Raw genomic sequence first — 16,666 nt, 5'->3', positions numbered from 1 at the left:
ATCAGAATGACAAGCAAACAAGTGCAAAGAACTATTGATTTCATGCTGCTACATTCTATGCGTATGCTCGATATAACAATGAATATGGGATTCATGTATGCTGGCTCTTTGTGGTTCCACAAGGGTTTTCAATCTCTTGAGAGTTATAGCTCCACTTATTTGATATTACAGAAGTATAGAGATGATGTCTTAAAAGATACATTTTACTTCAGTGTGTCTCGCATTATATGGACATCTTATCTGTCTTGTTTTAGGCAGTGCACCAAAGCTTTGAACTAGTCTGCTCCTACAGTTCCTATGGTGCACACATTGTACCTCTTTATGGACACTAACAAGGTACATTGCACACATTGTACCTCTTTATAGACACCAATGAAGACCAAAGGTTATAGTGTATTACAGAATAGTATTTAAGGGGTAAGGTTTCTCCTTTTGGAGAGTGACATCCCAGTATGAGGAGACTTAAATGTCTGTACTTCTCTGGGAACATAAATATGAACATTGTCTCTTCAGAGAGGGAGAAAACTTGAACCCTAGTGCTACCTATTGGAAGTAGCAATCCTATATGTCAAAGGGTTGATATTGACTTTTAGGATTGCTACTTCTACTTGGTGGCACTAGAGATTAAAGCGGGGTTTACACGCTGTGAGTTTGCTAGCATCGGCTACCGATGTCGAGTGCGATAGCACCCGCCCCCGTCGTACATGCGATATTGTGTGATCACTGCCGTAGCGAACATTAACGCTACGGCAGCGTCACACGGACACACCTGCTTTGCGACGTTGCTCTGGCCGGCGCGCCGGTAAGCGTCCAATAGAAGCGGAGTGGCGGAGATGAGTGGGACGTAACATCCCACCCACCTCCTTCCTTCCACATTGCCGGTGGAGGCAGGTAAGGAGATGTTTGTCGCTCCTGCGGTGTCACACATAGCGATGTGTGCTGCCGCAGGAACGAGGAACAACATCGCTAAAAAAAGAAAACGATTTTTTGTTTCAGGACGACCTCTCCGAGGCAAACGATTTTGACCACTTTGCGATCATTTAAGGTCGCTCATAAGTGTCACACACTGCAATATCGTGCATCACAAACACTGTGACCCTGACGATAATTCATTAACGATATCGTAGCGTGTAAACCTCGCTTAAGTCTTCTTTCCTCTCTGAAGACACAATTTAAAAATGTAATTTCCCAGAGGAGCATTGTAGGCATTTAAAGGGAATCTGACCAGTCCCCCACGTACCCCACCAACATTTATGTATTTATTAGTAAATACCCTGCCTAACGAGCCCTTAATACTGCCTGACACCTAAACACATATTGAAAATAAATCTTTAAAAAGTCCTTTTTTGATAAGTAAATTAGACCTTTGACTAGTTGATTTGTCGTTATTTCCCAAGACTAGTCAACCCTCTCCACATGTTATTGTGTCGCCCACCTGTAGCGGTCGCCTCAGGGACGTCACTTCACCTTCTGGGACGCCACAGGGGCTCCACTTGATCACCACTAGCAACAGGTATGTCAGGTTTATTTACATGGGAGTCGTGACGCCACTCACGGTTTGCGGTCAGGGTTATGGGTGACCGCCACTGCAGGTTTAACGAGCATCTGGGGCTGATGGAGTCTGCAGTCTGTTGGTGTGGCCTACCATGAGTGAGGCTGGCCCCAGGGGCTCGGGTGTGTGTGGAACAACAGGTCTCAGAATAACTCAGGCACGGTCCAAGATGTCTTTCAACTTGTTTACTCACTTTCAGTTGTTTTGGTGAGTTAGCCCGGGCGATGCTGAGATTCACCAGGTGGAACCAGGAACTCTTTCAGGCTGGTCTAAGGGTAACCGTTAACTCACCTTCCTAGCACTTCTTGTTTCGGATAGCCCCTGACTTGAAGTACCATGGGATTCATCCAGGGAAGTCACTACTGCCTTTTCTCCCCTTTTTGGCCTGTTTGCTGGCAGCGTGGACCAAGGAAGATGGCTCCAGGCTCGCTCCTCCTTATGGGCCCTCTCGTTGCTGCTGATGCTCGGACTCTAGTTGGTTGGTGTGGGACTTGTGGTGACCCCCCCCCCCACCGACAGGTTTAGCAGACCAAATAAATGGACATCTACTCTAGGGACCTGTTCCCCATGGGTGCCTAGCCACCAGAAGTCTCCATACATGACCAGCTGACTTCCTCAGTGTCTTCCTGACCAACTGACTTCCTCAGCGTCTTTCTGTCCAACTTGCTGGTGACCGTTCTCCCCCGCTAACGGCTACTACACGTGCAGGGTCTGACTAGCGCGTCTGCGCGCCTGCTTGCTCCTTCTCTCTGTGCTGTCCGCTTCAGACTGGCTCTTCTCCTCTTACTTTCCTGACAGCCACTACAGCCTTAGCTTCCAGCCCCTTCCCTACACTCCTAGCTGAGATGTGGCGGCCACGCCCCCTCTTGGGTCTGGGTTGCTATGTGTCTGTGCATACATGCCCTATTTCAGCCCTTAGAATTACCTGGAAGTACTGACCCAGCATGGGTGCAGTACTCGGGAGCGCCACATTATCACATCCCTGTGGGCATGATAACATGATTTGCAGAGTGCCAGAGTCATCGCCAGCTGCCTGCAAATGTCACACCTGCACTCGGCTTTCTTCAGTAACATCATTACTCTCTGAAGCCAGGTTTAAGCTTCCCAGTTTTTAAGAAGCGCCACATATGCCTGAAAATTAAAAAGATGGTGGGTTCACTTTCACAAATTCACAGGGCACCTCTTTGAAGCCAGGATGCATATACCCAGTTTCAGAGGTGCAATGATGATAGCAAAGAAAGCCACACACATGCACAGGATTTGCAGAGAACTGGCAATGTGTTACGGTTGCTGTGGCACTGGAGTCTATGTCCAGATTTCTTGCTACTGCACATGTGCGAGCACTGGAGACTATGTCCAGATTTCTTGCTACTGCACATGTGCAAGCGCTGGAGACTAAGTCCTATCTTGGAGCCATTGCACATGTGCGGGTGACATCATCGCTGACACGAGGTCACATGTCTCTGACACCTTCTATGCCGATTGGCTGCTGGTCATGTGCTTATGACACGTGGTCACATGTCTCTGACACCTTCTATGCCGATTGGTCGCTGGTCATGTGCTTGTGACGCTTTGCTCGGTGATAGGCCAGCGTGACGTCATTCCTGTCGTTCTGGCAGCGGATTGGCTCTGGTGTCCTCCATCTTGGATGAGGCACAGAGTCTATATAAGACCCTGACGCACGCCGCATGGCGCTCAGTCCTCTTGGTTCATGCATGAGAGTAGACGCTCTGTGCACGGACCTCTAGGCATCTCTCTGTCTATGCTAGGTGAGCGCTACCGGCAGGGTAGCGTTCTAATACCTTACAGCTTTGGCTGCAGTCCGTATCCTTACCTCTTAGGGGAGCGGACATAGGCAGGTGCCTGAGGCACATGGTCTGGCTGGGCCTTGTGATTCTACTCGTAGGTGGATGTTGCCACTAGGGTAACGTTCCTTATACTGCGTCTGGCAGTTGTTCGTATCCTCGCAAACTAGGGGAGCGAACAGAGGTAGGAGCTTTGTGCGGCTTATGCTGCTGTTCGTCTCTTTTGCACCACTAGAAGAGCGGACCTAGGCAGGTGCCATATCTAGTGGTTCGTGTCCTCGCACACTAGTGGAGTGAACGCAGGTAGGAGCTTTGTGCCGCTTACGCTGCTGTCCATCTCCTGGCACCACTAGAGGAACGGACCTAGGTAGGTGCCATTTCACACTCACTGCCTTTGTCTCTGTGATTATTAACAGAGACCATTCCACACACCCTTCAAGTAAGGGAGGAATTGCCTTATTTACTAATTATATTCCTCTGTGAGTTTAACAGAGGTATTGCACTCTGCCATAGTCTGCAGCAGAGTCTTTGCACGGTGGACCCTGACTGTCTGTTACTCCTTTAGGTTTTATTATCAGACAGCCCCCCGTAACACGATGACACTGCCTCTATGCAAATCATGTTATCATGTTATCATGCCCACAGGTATGTAATACCATGCGGAGATGGCCAACTAGTGTGGGGAACTTTATAAAGAGCTTTTTTCAATATATGTTTAGGTGCCAGACAGTATAAAGGGTTCATTAGGCAGAGTGTTTAGTAATGAATAAATATATATATACTGTTGGATGGGAGGGTATGGGGGACCTCTCAGGTTCCCTTTAAGTCTCCTATACTGAAATTCTAGAGCTGGCATGTCACTTTCTACATGACGTAACACTACCCCTTAGATCCCAGTCTTGGCCTCTCACATAACTGTAGCACCCAGGGATATGGGTTACTCGGTTCTGGGCAGGGTCTCTATTGTAAATGTCACGGTGGTGGCCGTTACCCGGTACCATGCCCTGGGCCCTTTTTGAAATGGGGATATTTACAGGGAAGTATAAAATATTGTTCACTTGTGACATCACTTGCAGTGTTGCAGCTAAGTGTAAGGAGCCGCCGCGCAGAATATCTCTATTGGGGCTGGTGGTATTGGCAGCTAGAATGGTAGACCCTCCGCAAGTAGGGTTTTGCCCCAGAGGGTGTATGGTGCAGTGGGCGTCGGAAGAAGGTAGTCCACACAGGTGTTCAGTGCAACTGGTTTACTCACTGCTGAAGATGTTAACTGGTTGCCCGAGGCCGGATAGTTTCGCCTCCAGGTCCCTTTCGTCCCAGTCTGGTTCTCTGGTACCTTCTTCCCCTGCACCTGTCTCTGGTAAATGGGTCCCCGTGGAATAGAACAACTGGGGGTCCCTGTTCTGTGGTTTGTCCACTTCAGTCCGCCTGATGGTAGCGTGAACCCTGTGGGGTTGGAGTCTCTTGTCCTGTCCCTGGTTCTCCCTTTGCTACTGAGTCTTCAGATTCTTTAGGGTCAGCAAGTTCCTTTATGGTTCCCTTGCTGTGCAGGTGTTAACAGGTCGGCTTGAAGCTCTTTCCTGTCCTAGGGTCCTGTATCCCGTCGGTGCGTAGTTCCGGGAGTACTTCACTGTACTCCGCCGGCAACCACGTCTCCTGGGTACAAGGTCACCATTAACCTGAGTCAGGATGTCACTTTGCTTCCACCTTCACACTCCTACAGTCAACTCTCAACTGATTACTCTCCACAGCATGCCCCTCCCACCTGGTCAATTAGTGGACTAGATTGGCTCCACCTCTAGGCGGCCATCCATTGGTCCCACCCTAGCTGCGTACCATTGTATGGGGGATTGTTGGGGAAAACTGGGATTACCTGGGTTTTTCTTGGTACCTGCACTGGGGTTCTGGGTCCCTAAGGGGGTAGGCCCTGCATCCTTGTGGAGATGCAGAACCTTATAGCACCCTGATTATTTCAGGGGCGCTACATAACCAAATAAGATCTCATACTTTGCACTCATGAGGGGCAATACCCTGAAACACTGAGTCTGCAAATTGAAATTCTGGTTTGGCTGTTATCCTAAAGGGTGCTTTACACGCTGCGACATCGCTAGCGATTGCTAGCGATGTCGAGCATGATAGTGTGTTGCCCAGGGATAAGGGGTACTCAGATCCGGGCCAAGGGGTCACTTCTGTGAGTATCACGGTGGTGGGACCCGGTCTGTGATCCCAGGCTCCACAGCAAAAAGGGATTAGGTAAGGGAGATTGTCCATGACGCCAAACGTGGGTTGCGGTGATGAGATGGTGGCACCGCCGCTGCCTCTGGGGACCGTACCTGGGACTGATGGTGTGGGCCAGCAAGGTGGGATCCCCTCCACGGGTAGGGGAGGTGTAGTCCCGGGGCCCAGGTGGGAGTTGTGGTGGTGGCAGGGATTGCAGGGAATAGTACACTCACAGTTCGGTTATCGTAGTGCTGGATGAAGCTGGATTGATGTGGAGGGTCAGGAACGCAGATGGAAGAAATACTCAGAGTCTTTTGTAAACCAAACTGCTGGTAACGGGTGCCCACAGATGCTGTGAGGACGGGTCACACACCCATGCGTGTAATTCAGGTGTTGTTCTCCTGCCTGATGTCTGTGTCTGTTTTGTACACAGGTCCGGACTGGGTCCCAACAGTCGGCACCAGGAGGCCACTACCCTCTCCCAGTCCACTTCGGGTCCCACAAGCGGCTGGCCTATTCCTGAGGCCCTTACTGCCACTTTTCCTAGCCCCACACAGGGGCTGCTTCCAGACCTCTCTCTTCCTGTAGACTGACTACTGCTCAAACTCTGCTCTGCTCTTTCTAAGCTCCTCTCGCCCCCCTCCCTTTTCCTGGGGAGGGAGTGAGTGGGGCCTGATTGGCTGCTGTGTATCTGTGTGGGAAACTCCCCAAAGGAGAGTGAGATCTGCACCAAAAAGATGGATGCAGACCTCTGTGACACCCTGGTTTTGCCAGGGCAGCACAATAGCACCCGCCCCCGTCGTTCGTGCAACATTTGGTGCTCGCTGTCGTAGTGAACATCATCGCTATGGCAGCGCCACACGAACATACCTTGTCAGCGACATCCCTGTGACCACCGAACATTCCCTTCCTCAAGGGGGAGGTGCGTTCGGCATCATAGCGACGTCACTGCGGTGTCACTAAGCGGCCGGCCAATAGAAGCGGAGGGGCGGAGATAAGCGACCGGAACATGCCGCCCACCTCCTTTCTTCCGCATTGCCGGTGGACGCAGGTAAGGAGATGTTCGTCGTTCCTGCGGTGTCACACACAGCGATGTGTGACGCCGCAGGAACGACGAACAACATCGTACATGTTGCAGCAGTGATATTAAGGAAAGGAACGACGTGTCAACGATCACTGTTTTTGAACGATTTTGCGATCATTGATCGTCGCTCCTTGGTGTCACACGCTGCGATGTCGCTATCGGCGTCGGATGTGCGTCACTAACGACGTGACCCCGATGATATATCGGTAGCGATGTCGCAGCGTGTAAAGCACCCTTTAGTCATATGATAAGGCTTGTTAAAAAGTCGATATTGACTTTTAGGATTGCTACGTCCAATAGGTGACACAAGTGTTCACCTATTTTTCCTCTCTGAAGAGACAATATGTATACCGTAGTATGGCACTTTTTATATACTGGCTCCAAAAAGCTTAATAAGGGAAAATAGAAAAAAAGAATCGACTTTTGCTAAGCTTTATTTACTTGTATGGAAAATTGTGACTCACAAAATAAAATTGGAAGACCCATGAAAAGTTTGCACACTTTTATAACTGTAATTCATTGCAATGGGATCATGGGTAAAGTTATAGAGGTATTAGAGGTAGCAGACAATGCTGCCCAAGGAGCACCCTTTTGCCATCAGAAACACTATTATCTAAGGAGAATAGGGGAGGTATTTGTGTTACAGCTTTCACATTGAGGACTTGAAGTTATAATTTTGGAGGTAAGTGGGTTTTCCTAGAATAATATGCATTGTTTTACAGGTGTTAGGTGTACGTAGAAATGGATAAAGTATGCAAAAGAATGATAAAAGTAATGCATGCAGAAAATATTTATTTGCAATGCTTGTATAGACAGTCTGTCTGAGAAGTGCTATATTAGATTATTGTGCACCTGGCCAAGTGAAGAATTTTACCAATTTTATACCTATGTTCTCTGAACATTACAGTCTTATTTTATTTACTTAATAAAGTCCTTATTGTAATTATGATTTGCAAAGCACAGCAGAAAATTTACATCAGCATTGAAGGAACCTAGAAAATAATTGTAAAATTAATTGGAAAAAAAATTGTTTCTCGTTCAGTAAATTAATTTCTGAGATAAAACAAGTGAATGTCTTTATAGTGTATCTCTCGAAGCACATGATAGTCTAATGCGGGCTTTACACGAGACGAGCTATCGTGCGATGCATCGTCGGGGTCACGGTTTTCGTGACGCACATCCGGCATCGTTCACGATGTCGTCTCATGTGACACCTCCGAGCGACGCAGTATCGCTCACAAATCGTGAGTCGTGTACTCGTCGCTCAGTTTTAAAAAATTGTTTAATTAAAATGGCGCCGGTTGTTCATCGTACCCGGGGCAGCACACATCGCTCCGTGTGACACCCCGGGAAAGATGAACACAGCTTACCTGCGTCCCGCGGCTCCCGGCGGCTATGCGGAAGGAAGTAGGTGGGCGGGATGTTTACGTCCCGCTCAGCTCCGCCCCTTCGCTTCTATTGGCCGGCGGCTGTTAACGTCGTTGTGACGCCGAACGTCCCTCCCCCTTCAGGAAGTGGACGTTCGCTGCCCACAGCGAGGTCGCTCAGCAGGTAAGTCCATGTGACGGGGGTTTCACGACTTTGTGCGACACGGGCAGCGATTTGCCCGTGACGCACAAAAGACGGGGGCAGGTACGATCGATTGTGAAATCGCATGAGCGGTCGACTCGTGTAAAGCAGGTATAACTCTTTCCTCCACCTGCTGTTATTGGGAAATTGAACTTAATAAACTACGTGCTATCTACTCCTAAACAATAATTAAAAGAAGGAAAATGCCATCCCCAGAGAAACAGACATTCCTCCACATGTTCATAAGAGCAGCTACCATAGAGAGCAGAGCCGCAGGCCATTTTATACACTGGGTTCCACTGTTTTTTTTGTTTTTTGTTTTTTTCTAAAAACTCCATTGACAGATGTTCTATTTCTGTCAATTACATGCTAGAAGATAGTAAAACCTAAAGCAATAGTTAACAAGTGAAGGTTCAGCTTTCTTAAACATGTGATAATATATTAAAGGGGTTTCAGGACACCCAGAAAACTAAAGCACTGTAAAACCTATGAGACATTAAAGGGTATTCCCATCTCCAAGCTCCTATCCCAATATGTAATAGGAATAATAATAATAATAATAATAATAATAATAATAATAATAATAATATTAGCAAATACCTTCAATTAGAAATATAGTATAGTTCTCCTGATTAACAATGTCTCTTACCTCATGTGCAGTGCATTGCAGCTTATGTATCCATGGTTACGTCCACTCATCTTGTGATAATTAGCTTGTTGTTCATGGTGATAACCATGGACACCTAAGCTGCAATGCCCTGCACATGAAGTAAGAGACATAGCCAATCAGGAGAACTATACTACATTTCTAATTGGAGCTTTTTGCTAATATTATTATTATTACACCTACTACATATTAGTATAGGATCTTGGAGATGGTAATACCCCTTTAAGGATCTTCATAATTAACTTAATGTTACATTTTTTATTTTTTGCTGTGCTGTTACGTGTGGTGATGTGGTGTCCAGCTACTTGCTGCAACAGTCTGTTCAAAGCACAGAGTGCAGAGATTTCCTGTCTGTGCTTTAAATGGAATTGACTGGTAAATTGGAAACACCTTGTATGCTAACAAGGAAACCAATAGGAAAAATCCTAGAACTTATTATGTTGCATGCTTTTACACTCATATACTAGTTTGATATTATTCTTGATGTAAGCATAATAAAGAAGCTTTCCTTTTTAAATGTGGTTGTGGTTTTACGCTCTGATAACAGGGTGGTTAACAGACACCGATCTGCTCTACCGTGCAGCCAGGAGAATTTGCCCTGGAACTGGGGCTAATTGTCAAGCTGCCACCAGGGGGAGCCATAGCTCTGCAGCAGAAGACACTACACTGAGCAACGAGAACCAGGAAGTAAATACACAGCGTTCTCATACACTGCCTAACAGCACAGCTGAGAAGCAGAACTGCAGGGCATGCAAGGAATAGTCAGGCAGGCTGGGTCAAACACCGTACGGGCAGAAGCAGGACCGGAGGAACAAGCAGAAGCGGAGTCAAAGTCAGGCCAATGTCAGTACCGGAGGAAGCAATCGAGTGTGGAAATAGGAGAGAGGACAGAGGACAGGAGGGACGACCAGGTGACGGAACACAGACAAGGGCAGGGGGGCACAGGAACAGACAGATCAGAATATCACTCACAGGACCAGCAATCACAGGCAAAGCAGTGCTAAGCTTATAGGCGGCGCTGGTTTACTGGAAATGTCAGCTTTTAAGCATCCAGGGTCTGGAAGTGAGGCCCGAGAGAAGGCTCCGCCCCTAGCCATGTGGACGGGGAGGCGAACCATGACACTAATATACCAGGCCCAGTTACAGGAGAAATTAAAGAAAAAATGGCTTAAATACTGAAATCTCCCCCAAAGGTCTTTTATGACCTTATTGAGTGCACAATGTATGAAATTAATTAATAAAAAGCAGAGAAAAATAAATGAAATGCAGCTGCCAGTCTAAATATTGCCAATATTGCCAATATTGGACGATAGTAGGAAAAATAAATAAAATACATTTCACAATTTTATTTTATTACTACCAAAATAAATTTTAAATGTTGTTCTTTTTTCCTTAAATATTATTTTTATAAATCATATAGTAATTTTTTTGGGCAATGAGGCAAGGTTAGTAACAAAGATTTAGAATCACAGAATCCTTTTCTATAATTCTAAATCACTGTAACTAACCTCACCTCATTGCCAAAAATATAAAAAATTCTGTATGATTTATAAAAATAATATTTAAGGAAAGGAGAACAAAATTTAAAATGTATTTTATTTATTTTTCATGCTCTCGCCCAATATTGGCAAAAAAAAGGCAAGACTGAAAATAACATGAGATAAAAAAAAAAAAAATTTGCCCGGTCAGGAAAGGTAGACGGGAAACAGAAAGTATTGTGTTTGTTCTACGCCACAGTGAAGGATTCAGGAGACACAAGGTGAGAACATGGGGTTTATTCTATGCATTTCAAAGCTATTCAGCTTCTTCAGAAAAAATAAAAATAAGTATTGGGGTTTTTCTGAAGAAGATGATGAATAGATTTGAAGTGCATAGAATAAACCACGTTCTCCACTTGTATGTCCTGGAAATCTTCCTCACTGATGATCCTTCACAGTAGCACAGAACAAACACACTACTTTCCATTTCTCCTCTGCATTTTCATGTGTGTCTGCAGCAGATGGTAATACATCTCATACTGTGTTGTATAGCACCCAACCATACCACGTGAGCGCAACACTGTCATCTGCACCCTGTTTTTTAACCAGTTAAGACCCTATTGCGCCTTTTTCCTCCCCTATTACATACATGGTCAGGAAAGTTGGTGCCAAGAATGGCCTAGTTTTCAACTGGTGAAACACCGTAAGCGTTTGTGCTCGTGTTAAGAATTTGGGCGAACTTTCTGCATCTCTTGGCAGGAAAAACGCAGCGTAAAATATGCATGTCTTTGACAAGTTTTTTATTAGCGTTTTTTTAAGCAGATTTGTTCCCAATTCATTAGTGTAGCGCCCCTGAACGCATCAGGGCACTATAAGGTACTGCATCCTGTCAAAGATAAAGGGCCTACCCCCAGAGACCTGGAAGACCAGTGCCGGTAACATCAAAAAACATAAACATTCCCAGTTTCCTCTCACAATCATGGGTGACTGACTAGTTTGGGACCGAATGGATGGCCACCCAGAGGTGGAGCCAATCCAGTCGACTAGCCAACAATCCAGGGGGAGGAGAGAGACAGTAAGCCAGTGAGTAGTGACAGTTGTAGGAGACGGACGGGTCTTCAGACGAGGTCATGTAGTAGTGACCTGACTGGTACAGGAGAGTGGTTGCCAGGGAGGGTACGACAAGGTACCCCTGGAACCAAAGCACCGATGGGGCACGAGGCCCTAGGTTAGATGTACGCTTCAAGCTGCCTGACAACTACCTGCACAGTGAGGGGACCATCCAGGACCTCACTGACCCAAGAATCAGGGGGCATCAGCAGTAACGAGAGAGCCAGGGACCGGAACAGAACACCGACCCTACAGTGTTCATACTGCCCTCTATACGGACCAAAGACTAAATGTCAAACAAGAGGGGACCCCAAGACGCTCCAAGCCACGGGGTTCCAGCATTACCATCACTGTGAGTAAACACCAGTTGCACTGCATCCCCATCATGTGGTCTCCCTTCTTTCCACACTGAACACCTTCATTAACCCTATCGGGCCCCAGCCCTACTTGCAGCACCCAACATCCAAGATGCCATCACAAACAGTCCCAGTGGCAATAGACTGTGCAGCGGCGGTTCCAAAACCATAACCGCAACCCGCAAGTGGCATCCCGACAAACTATAATCTCCCCTGTATATAACCCCTTTGAAAGTGACCCCCAGGGTCACAGAACCAGGCAATGGCCATCACACACCCGTGACACAGCATCCCCGTACATATACAGCCCGGGACCAAGAACCCATAGCCCTTGGCAGCACAATTAGCATGGGTGAAATCTGCAGCAAAAAAACAGAGAAAGAACTGACATGCTGCTGATTAAAATCTGCACCACATCTGCGAGGAGAAAATAAGCAATGTGTGCACTACACTTCAGGATTCGCATTGACGTTGCTCACATTAGGAAAAACTTGAAGTTTTGTGACAAAATTGTGCAGGAAAAAGCAGGTCATAAACACAACATATACAGTATGTAATGTGTGCACACAGCCTATTTGTTATTTCTGAACTGGACAACAGCAAGGATTTTGTATGTTCTTCCTATGTTTGTGTGGGTTTCCTCCAACACTCCAAAGACATTGTACATTGCTGATAAGTCTTTGGCTTTACCCAGAAAGAATCGAGCTAGGATGATAAAAATTTACATTTATTCCACATACTCTCCACTGAAGTCAACACACTTTTTTATATCCGTATTCCAAGGTCTGTAAGCCTAGCAAAAGGAAGGATTTCGGTTGTGCCTCAAACCAGGCATCCGTAACAGCTATGGCATCAGAACTAGTGAGAAATTTGGTACCCTTGAGGTGTTTCTTCAGGTTTGGACATAGATGATAGTCGGATGGTGCTAGATCTGATGAATAAAGTGGGTGGTCAACCAGCTGGAAGCCCAGCTCTGCTAGTTTTGCCATGGTCGTTTGTGCAGTGTGAGTAGAGTAGTTGTCTTGCATGAACAAGATTCCTTTGGACAGCTTGCCGCACATTTGACCTTCAGAGCTGCCTTCAATTGGTCCAAAAGTTCAATGTAATACTTTGCATTGATGGTGGAACCCTTTTGAAGATAGTCCAGTAGCAGCATGCCCTCCTTATCTCAGAACACAGGTGCCATACCCTTAGTGGCTGTTTTTTGCACCCTGAACTTCTTTGGACGAGAAAAAACACTGTGCCCCCACTCTTTTGAGTGCTCATTGTTTTCAGGGTCATACAAACAAATCCAGGTCTCATCCATAGTGACCAGTCGATCCAGGAAGTTCTTATCAGTCCGGAAATGCTGACAAATGGACCAGGAGGTTTTCACTCGCATGCTTCTCTGATCTGTTGTCAAACATTTGGGGACCCACTTTGGAGATAGCTTCTTCATGTCCAAATGTTCATGGATAACACAACACAAACATGTTCATGGGAAATCCCCATGATGTCTGCTATTGCTTTACCTGAAATTCGTGAATTCTCCAGTATGAGGTTGCACACAGCATCGACGATCTCCAGAACAACAACCACTCTTGGTCATCCAGGACGTTCATCATCAATCTGAAGGGCATTGATCCCCCAATGTCTGTGACATATCACCATGAATATCCTTCGCGGACTTTCCTTGCAGAAACAAGAATTATCACTCCTCTGCTCTCAGTTGCTGTGAATATCGCATTAGACTCGTGTGTAGAATACTGTTGCCATAAGCAACAAACGCAAAATTTTGAAAACATATATTAGACACTAAGGCTTTTATGTGATGTAACATTCGTTACCACAGAAACAAAAAAAGATCACAAAGCCAAAGACTTATCAGCAGCCCCTCGTAATGTGGAATTTAGATTGTGAAACCCAATGGGGACAGTGATGGTGATGATGGTGATGATGATGATGATGATGATGTCTGTACAGCGCTATGGAATTAATAGTGCTAAATAGAGTTAAGCACGGTTCATGGTTCTCCAGTTCGCAGTTCGAGTGATTTTGGGGGCTGTTCTAGATCGAACTAGAACTCGAGCTTTTTGCTAAAGCTCGATAGTTCTAGTTACGATCGAGAACGGTTCTAGCAGCAAAAAGCCAAGCTAATTACTAGCTAGCTTCCCGCTGTAATAGTGTAAGTCACTCTGTGACTCACACTATTATGAAATTTCAGCGTATAGTGTGCGGGAACAGCGCATTCAGATCACTGCTGCTGGGATAATGGCGATCGCCATTTTTTTTTTCCTTGTCTTCCTTCCCTAAGCGCGCACGTGTAGTGGGGCAGGCCAGCATGTCAGCCAATCCCACACACACACACAGCTAAGTGGACTTTTAGCCAGAGAAGCAACGGCATGTGTGATAGGATATCCATGTCACATGTCCCTGCATTATAAAAACGGGTATCTGCCCATCCAGACGCCATTATCTCTTCTGCGTCTGGATGTCAGTCACCGCTGGCGTAGCTCCTGTCTCCGATACTGCTGTGTACGCTCTACACACAGCGCTATACAGAATAGGGATAGAAGTTTCTATTAGCCCTTGTAAGGGCTAATAACAGCAGGCTCAGAGCCATAGGTGACAGTCAGGTCCGTGGAAACAGATTTTAACAGCTACAGAAGATAACAACGTCTGTGTAGCTAAGGTCAGGGACTTCCTCGCTGCATTTCCCCATTAGGAGAGATAGAAAGTGAGGCTTCCTTTCCTGTACACTGACCCACAACCCTGCCACTGTACCCTCCAGCCCTTTGCACACTCAAGCTCATTGTTACTAAGCCATTATACTAGCAAACACTGAGTAAACTTAGTGGCATCCTAAAAGTGGCTGTTGGACTTCCATTAGTGTCCCACTAGTGCAAATCTATTTGCAGCACCTCTGCATTGCACACTCAAACTTATTGTTACTAAGCCATTATACTAGCAAACACTGAGTAAACTTAGTGGCATCCTAAAAGTGGCTGTTGGACTTCCATTATTGTCCCACTGGTGCAAAGCTATTTGCAGCACCACTGCATTGCACACTCAAACTCATTGTTACTAAGCCATTATACTAGCAAACACTGAGTAAACTTAGTGGCATCCTAAAAGTGGCTGTTGGACTTCCATTATTATCCCACTGATGCAAAGCTATTTGCAGCACCACTGCATTGCACACTCAAACTCATTGTTACTAAGCCATTATACTAGCAAACACTGAGTAAACTTAGTGGCATCTTTCAAGTGGCTGTTGGACTTCCATTATTGTCCCACTGGTGCAAAGCTATTTGCAGCACCACTGCATTGCACACTCAAGCTCATTGTTAGGCCCGTTTCACACGTCAGTGAAAAACACTGACGTTTTTCACTGGTGTGTAAAACACGCACATGTCCCTCCGTGTGCCGTGATTCATGGCACACGTGGGTTGTCTAAGTGCAATCCGGGCTCCGTTCCCTGTGGCCCGTGATTGCACTTAGAGATTAACTCACCTGTGCCCGCTCCCGCTCTCCATGGTGCTGACCGCTCCTGCGGTGCAGCATCCGGCCGGCGCTGATCCCCGCAGCAGCTGCTTCCGGGTCGGCTGTGTCGTGCATCATGAATATGCGCGACAGTAATGAGCTGGCTCAGAAGCAGCAGGCTGCACGGGCTGCAGAGGACATCGCTGGAGCCGGGTGAGTAAAAATGATTTTTATTTTAAAAGCACGTTTTTTTCTGGCACGTGTCTCACGGATCACACCACTGCGTGGTCCGTGGGACATCAGTGATGCCAGAAAAAAATGGCCATGTCTCCGTGTAGCAATCACGGACTCGCGTGAACGCTGCACGGAGACATGGTCAGTGAAAAATCGCTGATGTGTGCGCACACCCATTCATTATAATGGGTCTGCGTATGTCAGTGATTCTGGTACATTTAAAAAAAGAACAAACGTACCAGATTCACTGACGTGTGAAAGGGGCCTTACTAAGCATTATAGTAGCAAACACTGAGTAAACTTAAGGTCCAGTCACACTAAGCAACTTACCAGCGATCCCAACAACGATAGGGATCGCTGGTAAGTTGCTAGGAGGTTGCTGGTGAGATGTCACACTTTGACGCTCCAGCGATCCCACCAGCAACCTGACCTGGCAGGGATCGCTGGAGCGTCACTACATGAGTTGCTGGTGAGCTCACCAGCAACCAGTGACCAGCCATACGTGCAGAGAGCAGGGAGCAGCGCACACTGAGCGCTGGCTCCCTGCTCTCCTAGTACAGCACACATCGGGTTAATTACCCGATGTGTGCTGCAGCTAAATGTGCACAGAGCAGGGAGCAGCGCACAATGCTTAGCGCTGGCTCCTTGCTCTCCTAGCTACAGCACACATCGGGTTAATTACCCGATGTGTCCTGCAGCTACACGTAAACACAGAAATTTGATCAAAAACACAGACCGTACAACAACACTAAATAATTAAGGTGTAAAGGAATTGGTACATATCCAAAAATGATAATAGTGTGTGGGTCATATGGACGTGGTTGACCTACGGTAACATAACAAGGCACCAAAACAGAACAAAGAATTCAAGAGGAAACCGATTAAGTCAAACAGTATAACAATTTTATTATTAAAAATGATTGCCAACTGGCAGAAAACCTAAAAACAGTGGCATCACATGTATAAATATTTTGTACAGTGGGAGCCGGTATCAAGGTACAGGTGCTATATTATTCATCTGAGGCCAAAAATGGCATACAAAAATGTAAAAACTTCAGCTGATAGTTTGTTAGAATACAATGAAAGAGGGGGGGGGGGTGGAGTACCAAAATGATTCAACATCAATAGTGTA

This window comes from Anomaloglossus baeobatrachus, chromosome 1 (assembly GCF_048569485.1).
Source record: "Anomaloglossus baeobatrachus isolate aAnoBae1 chromosome 1, aAnoBae1.hap1, whole genome shotgun sequence".
NCBI lineage: Eukaryota > Metazoa > Chordata > Amphibia > Anura > Aromobatidae > Anomaloglossus > Anomaloglossus baeobatrachus.
This window is presented reverse-complemented; position numbering follows the sequence as displayed.